This window comes from Sphaeramia orbicularis, chromosome 17 (assembly GCF_902148855.1).
Source record: "Sphaeramia orbicularis chromosome 17, fSphaOr1.1, whole genome shotgun sequence".
Lineage (NCBI taxonomy): Eukaryota > Metazoa > Chordata > Actinopteri > Kurtiformes > Apogonidae > Sphaeramia > Sphaeramia orbicularis.
This window is the reverse complement of record NC_043973.1, coordinates 3,467,027-3,476,069: the sequence shown is the minus strand read 5'-3', so window position 1 is coordinate 3,476,069 and position 9,043 is coordinate 3,467,027. Positions and strand designations below refer to the sequence as shown.

The following is a 9,043-nucleotide window of genomic DNA, read 5'->3' as shown; positions in this document are numbered from 1 at the left end:
ATCACACAGTGTGGCCACCTTAAGTTCTTATGAAAGAACATGGATATTACAACCATAGGCCAAAGTGTCCAAACATAATTCGCCAAGTTCACCATTGGCTTAGGTATCCAAAACACATGATGTATGGGTTCAGTGACCGCGTTTGCACTCTTCCCCCAAGGCAAGAGGCCGCTCTGACCCTGAACTGGCACCACGAACAGAAACATGTAGATAGAAAGAAATGGTAGACATATCCTGGGTCAGATTTCTCTATTCTCACTTTACTTCACTTATTACTTCTTTACTTACTACACAAAACGAAAAAGAAGAAAACAACAACATATACTTCCACACTCTGTTTGCAAATATGCACATAAGTTTTGGCAAACCTCAAACAGTGACAATGTAGGATAGTCAGTATGCGAATTCAATTAAACAGGTTTCGCTTACCTTATACTCTTACATTCATACTCAGAGATACTGTGGGGGTTTGTCAAAGATTCAGGTTCTTCAGTTCTTCCTCCAGTGATGTTCTTCCGGAATGTTCGTTTGTTCTCTCCTCGTAACTTTCTCTCTCTGACCCGTTGCTGGGCATAAAATGCAGCGCCATCCAGACATCAGATATAGTGATACGAGAAAAAACGGAACAGAAAAAAAAGAAAAAGCTGTTCTTCACTTCTTTTCCTTCTCTCAATGAGAAGTCCACATCCTCCACCAAACTGTCATCGTTCTTTTCACAAAGACAATGTGAAACCAGCGGATCGTCTCAAAGAAGAAGGATTTATTTGGCACACACAGGGTAAACAGGCCTTCTGACAGTGTCGGCGTCTGAATACAAGTTGCTTCTAGTGACAGGTGTTTTTAAGGTTTCTTCAGAGTTGTTACATGTATATGCTACGTAAGTTGCAGATGAGTCCACGGCTTGGTTGCTGCCACCGTATCCCAAAGGGCCTCAACCCAGTTTCCTTGCTACATGGTGTATGTAGATTAGATTGTATGCCGAGCTCACAAAGACAAAGAACTTTATACACAGTATAAGTGTGTCCAAAGGTCACATGTAATATAATATGGCTAAATAATGACATAATAAAAGTATAGATCCACACTTTCTCATTGGATATGTTATCACGACCCTTCCAAGACTCGTGCTCTGGACAACTGGTATTTACAGAGAATAGTCTAATATTATATTTCTCTAATACAGATACATGCACAAAATATATGGAAAGTGAAGAGCTCAGTTGTATGTGTTTTCTCACTGCTTTACTTTGCTTTGCTTTGCTTTGCTTTGCTTTGCTGTCTGTCTGCAGAGATCTGAACTAATGTGTCAATAGCCGATCAAGGCAGTGTCTGTGGCTGCACTATTGTTGGCTGAGTCTGATTGGTTAAAGAGCACTTCAGAGCTGTGTCCTGGATGGAATGACCTCAGGTAAAGAGATGAAAACATGAGCTTCTTTTCAATTCCTTATTTTTCACCTCCTCAGCTCCTTGAGTCTGCGATGCTCAGCGGTGACCTGGTAATTGATTCGACGTTCCATCTTGAAGGATGTGTCACTTCACTTAAATGTACATGTAGGACTGAGGAGGTTGGCTGGAGGAGCTATGACCAAGAATACACAGGTGAGTGTTTTCTGCAATCGGAATAACGTGTTACAAAAGTAATCCATCACAGTAAACAGATTACTTTTTGCTGTAATGCAGTAGTGTAAAGCATTACTAATCAATTTTAGTAATATTTTACGTGGTTCAATAGTGCTTGTGTTACAACATACTTTTTGCCCATAAATTTAACTGCTCAAATGAAAAAAAAAACCCCAGCAAGTCCATGAGACCTTTGTCAAGGGACTATTGAGTCTACGGACGATGTGAGTCGTGCATGTGTAGAAACTTTTATCTCTGTTGGCCATCTTTTACAATTCTCTATGGCAACCTTGCTAGGACAAATGACTAGCTACGGCAACTGCATCGTAGGCCTAGAGCCGCCATTACCCTCCACCACTCAGTTTCCCCCACATTTAGATCAAAACGTTTGTCAGCTGGATTGGCTCTCAGCTGTGAAAGAAACCTAAAGTACGCATATAAATTGACTCTCGAAATCACTTGTGATTGCTAGAAAGATACCCCTTGAAGGTAAAGTCTCTGTACTTTTACATGATTTGACTCATACAACAGTGATTTGTCCTTAATTCAATTCATAGTGCGGCTTCACGTGTCAGTAGGTGATGTAGGGATGTCAGACATTTTTACATTTATCACACACACGTCTGGTTGTGCATTTAGAGTGAATCATAAGTTTACATGAGTACCCATCAGTGGTACAGTGTAACTGAATACTAGACAGTCATTACTCACATCATATTTCACTGATGTCTATTTAATTGGACGGCTCTGAGGTGAAGATGTCTCATGTTGTTAAACACCCTTATGCCTCGCCTCTTCTCTTCTCTCATACAGATATTGATTTTCTTTTCTTTTCTTTCTTTCTTTATTTTTTTTGGTGGAGTCTTTGTAAATCATGATCCAGTTCACAAAAATTTTACCAACTCACCCTCAAACACCCAAATATCCACTGTCGACCAAAAGAATCTACTGGTGTATGCTGTTCAATTCCTGTTGAAACACTAATGGGACTGTACCTATGTTCCCCAGTGCCTATGTCTGCTCAAACCCCTAACCCAACCCTAACCCTAACCCTGTTCCCCAGTGCCTATGTCTGCTAAAACCCTTAACCCAACCCTTACCCTAACCCTGTTCCCCAGTGCCTATGTCTGCTAAAACCCCCAACCCGTAACCCTAACCCTAACCCTGTTCCCCAGTGCCTATGTCTACTAAAACCCCTAACCCGTGACCCTTACCCTAACCCTGTTCCCCAGTGCCTATGTCTGCTCAAACCCCTAACCCAAACCCTAACCCTAACCCTGTTCCCAGTGCCTATGTCTGCTAAAACCCCCAACCCGTAACCCTAACCCTAACCCTGTTTCCCAGTACCCCTGTCTGCTCAAAACCCCTAACCCTAACCCTAACCCTGTTCCCCAGTGCCTATGTCTGCTAAAACCCCTAACCCAACCCTAACCCTAACCCTGTTCCCCAGTGGCTATGTCTACTAAAACCCCTAACCCGTGACCCTTACCCTAACCCTAACCCTGTTCCCCAGTGCCTATGTCTGCTCAAACCCCTAACCCAACCTAACCCTAACCCTGTTCCCCAGTGCCTATGTCTGCTAAAACCCTAACCCAACCCTAACCCTAACCCTGTTCCCCAGTGCCTATCTCTGCTAAAACCCCTAACCCAACCCTAAGCCTAACCCTGTTCCCCAGTGCCTATGTCTGCTAAAACCCCTAACCCAACCCTAACTCTGTTCCCCAGTGCCTATGTCTGCTCAAACCCCTAACCCAACCCTAACCCTAACCCTGTTCCCAGTGCCTATGTCTGCTAAAACCCCTAACCAACCCTAACCCGTTCCCAGTGCCTATGTCTGCTAAAACCCCTAACCCTAACCCTAACCCTGTTCCCCAGTGCCTATGTCTGCTAAAACCCCTAACCCAACCCTAACCCTAACCCTGTTCCCCAGTGGCTATGTCTACTAAAACCCCTAACCCGTGACCCTTACCCTAACCCCTAACCCTGTTCCCCAGTGCCTATGTCTGCTCAACCCTAACCCAACCCTAACCCTAACCCTGTTCCCCAGTGCCTATGTCTGCTAAAACCCCTAACCCAACCCTAACCCTAACCCTGTTCCCCAGTGCCTATCTCTGCTAAAACCCCTAACCCAACCCTAAGCCTAACCCTGTTCCCCAGTGCCTATGTCTGCTAAAACCCCTAACCCAACCCTAACTCTGTTCCCCAGTGCCTATGTCTGCTCAAACCCCTAACCCAACCCTTACCCTAACCCTGTTCCCCAGTGCCTATGTCTGCTAAAACCCCTAACCCAACCCTAACCCTGTTCCCCAGTGCCTATGTCTGCTAAAACCCCTAACCCAACCCTAACCCTGTTCCCCAGTGCCTATGTCTGCTAAAACCCTAACCCAACCCTAACCCTAACCCTGTTCCCCAGTGCCTATGTCTGCTAAAACCCCTAACCCAACCCTAACCCTGTTCCCCAGTGCCTATGTCTGCTAAAACCCCTAACCCAACCCTTACCCTAACCCTGTTCCCCAGTGCCTATGTCTGCTAAAACCCCCAACCCGTAACCCTAACCCTAACCCTGTTCCCCAGTGCCTATGTCTACTAAAACCCCTAACCCGTGACCCTTACCCTAACCCTGTTCCCCAGTGCCTATGTCTGCTCAAACCCCTAACCCAACCCTAACCCTAACCCTGTTCCCCAGTGCCTATGTCTGCTAAAACCCCCAACCCGTAACCCTAACCCTAACCCTGTTTCCCAGTACCCCTGTCTGCTCAAACCCCTAACCCTAACCCTAACCCTGTTCCCCAGTGCCTATGTCTGCTAAAACCCCTAACCCAACCCTAACCCTAACCCTGTTCCCCAGTGGCTATGTCTACTAAAACCCCTAACCCGTGACCCTTACCCTAACCCTAACCCTGTTCCCCAGTGCCTATGTCTGCTCAAACCCCTAACCCAACCCTAACCCTAACCCTGTTCCCCAGTGCCTATGTCTGCTAAAACCCCTAACCCAACCCTAACCCTAACCCTGTTCCCCAGTGCCTATCTCTGCTAAAACCCCTAACCCAACCCTAAGCCTAACCCTGTTCCCCAGTGCCTATGTCTGCTAAAACCCCTAACCCAACCCTAACTCTGTTCCCCAGTGCCTATGTCTGCTCAAACCCCTAACCAACCCTAACCCTAACCCTGTTCCCCAGTGCCTATGTCTGCTAAAACCCCTAACCCAACCCTAACCCTGTTCCCCAGTGCCTATGTCTGCTAAAACCCCTAACCCTAACCCTAACCCTGTTCCCCAGTGCCTATGTCTGCTAAAACCCCTAACCCAACCCTAACCCTAACCCTGTTCCCCAGTGGCTATGTCTACTAAAACCCCTAACCCGTGACCCTTACCCTAACCCTAACCCTGTTCCCCAGTGCCTATGTCTGCTCAAACCCCCTAACCCAACCCTAACCCTAACCCTGTTCCCCAGTGCCTATGTCTGCTAAAACCCCTAACCCAACCCTAACCCTAACCTGTTCCCCAGTGCCTATCTCTGCTAAAACCCCTAACCCAACCCTAAGCCTAACCCTGTTCCCCAGTGCCTATGTCTGCTAAAACCCCTAACCCAACCCTAACCCTGTTCCCAGTGCCTATGTCTGCTAAAACCCCTAACCCAACCCTAACCCTGTTCCCCAGTGCCTATGTCTGCTAAAACCCCTAACCCAACCCTAACCCTAACCCTGTTCCCCAGTGCCTATGTCTGCTAAAACCCCTAACCCAACCCCTAACCCTAACCCTGTTCCCCAGTGCCTATGTCTGCTAAAACCCCTAACCCAACCCTAACCCTAACCCTGTTCCCCAGTGCCTATGTCTGCTAAAACCCTTAACCCAACCCTAACCCTAACCCTGTTCCCCAGTGCCTATGTCTGCTAAAACCCCTAACCCAACCCTAACCCTGTTCCCCAGTGCCTATGTCTGCTAAAACCCTTAACCCAACCCTAACCCTAACCCTGTTCCCCAGTGCCTATGTCTGCTCAAACCCCTAACCCAACTCCAACCCTAGCCCTAGCCCTAACCCTTGGTACTAGGGAATATAGGACTGACTCCCCACTAATCTTGTCAATCCATGTAAATAATTGGTGTAAAATACAGTTCTTCATCTTTTCATGGTCATCAGATTTGACCCATTTGGACGTTCAGGGGCTCCATAGTTACCATCGAAACACTGACATCTTCTACAACATTGATTCACCAGTAAAACCAATAGAGTTGGATCAACAATAGACAGTGTTTGGAGGGTTACTTTTGAAATGTATTCCGTAAGAGATTACAGAATACTTGCCCAAAAAAGTAACCTGTACAGTAATCTGTTACATCACTCAATCTGAGTATCGTAATCTGAATACTTGGATTACTTTCACATTTTCTTGAAGTTTAATACCATTTGAATGTAACAAATCACACCATGCTTACTACGTTGTAAACAGAATTATCCTTGTGTGTTCTGTTTAAGAGCTGGCTGAATGTATTATGCCTAAACTTCATTATGTTTTTTTTTTTTTATTTATAAAGTTTATTTCATAGGGGCAATACAAACTACATAGTGTAACTTCTATCTGTTACAAACAAGCTGGAGTAACTGATGATTCAGATAAAGAGATTATAGCTATTGCTGGTTTCCATCTCCAGTCCCTAGACAGGCTTTTAGTGGAGGAAAAAGAGAAAGAAAGAAAGAAAGAAAGAAAGAAAGAAAGAAAGAAAGAAAGAAAGAAAGAAAGAAAAGGAGAACATAATCATAGGCAGCAGCATATTAACATGTGTTGTACTAGTACAACCCAAAGCAACTTATTGATGTTTTGTCTGGTTATAGAAAAAGAGACAAGAAAAAAAAAAGTCCCAATAATAAAATATTCACATCTGTATTCTTCGGTTAAGAATGTGTCAAAACAGGAAAAACAGAAACATGAGATGATAACAGTACGAATTCATTCATCATTCATTTAACTCTAGACCATCACTGTCATTTTACGCACATCAAACAGTCTTTGTGGAAAAAACAAAATCGTCTACATGTTACAACAAAGGTCAGAACTTTTCCATAGTACCATGTTATATGGATGATAATAATAGAAAAAAATATAATAATAATAATAATAATAATAATAATAATAATAATAATAATAATAATAATAATAATAATAATAATAATAATAATGGATTAGATTTCTATAGCGCTTTTCAAGCCACCTGAAACACTTTACATTACTAGCTACAACATTACAAGAGCACAGTCATTCTGAGGTGTTCTGTTTCAACTGACTGAAGGCCCAAAACTGTCTGAGCCTGCAACATGTGAGCATGGCTGTAAAAAAAAAAAAAAAGAAAAAGGATAACAGTCGCAAACTTCTTCTATTAACAAAGTGTAAATGTGAAACATAGGATGTTTGTGATGATGGTGAAATACTTTCTTTTTTAACATCATGCCACCATGTAATTGTACACACACCCAAACATTGTGTCCTGATATTGTAACAACTAAACAGAGCCTTTCCAAAAACTGAATGTATGTGATACGGTGAAGTAGAGATCATTTGCAACATGGTAAGAACATCAGCAGTGGATTATGCAAGGTGTTACTTCTAGTAAATGTTCAAACAAGTGTGGTAACAAAAGAATGAGTGCACAAGTGCCACTGTAAGCATCCCCATGGAGTTACTGATCAACACACACACAGCCCCCTGCCTATATGTGAACCACCTACTTTACAAAATCATCACTCCGTTAAAGGCGGTTGTTTCGAAGCAAGAGAGGCTGTTCAAAGTGTTTATCTGTCATTTGGTTGTGGTGTCCTCCCTGGCTAAAGAGACACTCAACAGGAAGGTGCTGTACTTTAGGAACAGGGCTTTTATCAGGGATTATGGGAAACTGGATTTGTGAAATTATAGAAAATAACAGAAAGTAATCCACTGATTTTTAAAATGTAACTCTATTCTGATTATCATGTATTAAAATTGTAAGTATAACGGAATACATTTACTCATATTTTGTGTTCTAAATATGTAATCCCATTACATGTATTCTGTTGTTCCCTGACATTGATGACAGATGTGGATGGAGATGCTTGTTTATATGTTCAGTTTGCTGAAAAAGTCCATTTTTCCTCTCATGTCTGTTTTGATATAATAACGTTTTAATTTCTGTAAGCTTTTTTGAACATCTACATCAGTGGTTTCAAACCTTTTTTGGCTCATGACCCATTTTAACATCACAATGTTTTTTTCTCGGACCCAGACATTCAAAATGGAGACTTTTTTTGCTAAAATTAATGTTTTTGATCATGTAATAGTTTGCTATACTACTACCCTTTTGGTGTCTGCTTCTCAGTTTCTCTTAGATGTCTCAGTGGGGTCAGGTGGGTGAAGAAATCTTTCCATTCTCTGTTTCGGTCCAGTTTTCTGACTGCGACTGTGCATAGTAATGCACACAGTCACATGATCAGGTCAATCAAGATACGCCCTCTCAGATATTATATCCTGCATCTTATTTGAACTTGATTTTTATTAGGCAAAGTGTGTGGTGTTTTAATTATAATGAAATACATATTGAATCATTTGAAAATACTTTTTATTACTATGTTTTTTAGTTTTTATCAATTACTAGAAATTTCAGGCGAACTGTAACTGAATTGGTTATTCAGTTACAGTTTTTTCGGGTTATTTTACATTTGACGTGTAAAATCACAGTCTGTTTTTGTCATTTCATTGATATTTTCCTGGATCTTAAAAATACAGGAAAAATCTGTAAAATAAACAGTGAAAATTCTGTTCAATTACAGATTTCTTTACAGTGTCTATTCTATTCTATTCTATTCTATTCTATTCTATTCTATTCTATTCTATTCTATTCTATTCTATTCTATTCTTATCCTGTATAATAACCTTAAGAAAGGTTAAATACAGAGTAAAATGGAGCAGGTCTGGGTCCTCATAGGTTTAGAATTCAAATGGCTCTGCATCGGTGTATCTTTGTGGTTTTGTGTCCTGAGGTTGTCCCTGCTGTCCTCCTGTCTCACATCCACACCTGGCTGTTCATTGCTCCTCAGCCTTCGGACTCAGCCTCTTGCTGATTTCAGAGCTCTTTCCAGAATCCTATCACAGCTGGAGCTGGACTCACAGTGGGGGTAAAGTTGAATAAGTATCCATGAGTACTGGCCTCACAACGCTGGCTTTCCTCTGGCTTTAACTCTCAGATTCTCTGTGGATCTTCTGTCACTTACGTCTTAGGAGAGTAAAAATGAAAAACTGTTTCTGGCTGACATTTATGTTATTCCACCCACTAATGCAGGGAGTTTTGTTTTAGTTGATACCCACCAATTTTAGATTCAGATCCTACACAAAGGAACTTCAGAAGATGCGAGCTTTTGCCTTGTCTTCTCTGGATCTCAGTGTTTGTGTTTATTAC

General features: G+C 42.4%; 1 long non-coding RNA gene across 1 annotated transcript in view; it reads right to left on the bottom strand.

Annotated features, from left to right (window-relative positions):
* The window catches only part of LOC115437861 (uncharacterized), a 10,938-nt gene extending 3,279 nt beyond the window's left edge, over positions 1 to 7,659 (bottom strand). The window contains exon 1 of the long non-coding RNA XR_003937991.1: positions 7,568 to 7,659. This is a non-coding gene — a long non-coding RNA (uncharacterized LOC115437861). The remainder of the gene's footprint in view (positions 1 to 7,567) is intronic.
* Positions 7,660 to 9,043: the final 1,384 nt, after the last annotated feature.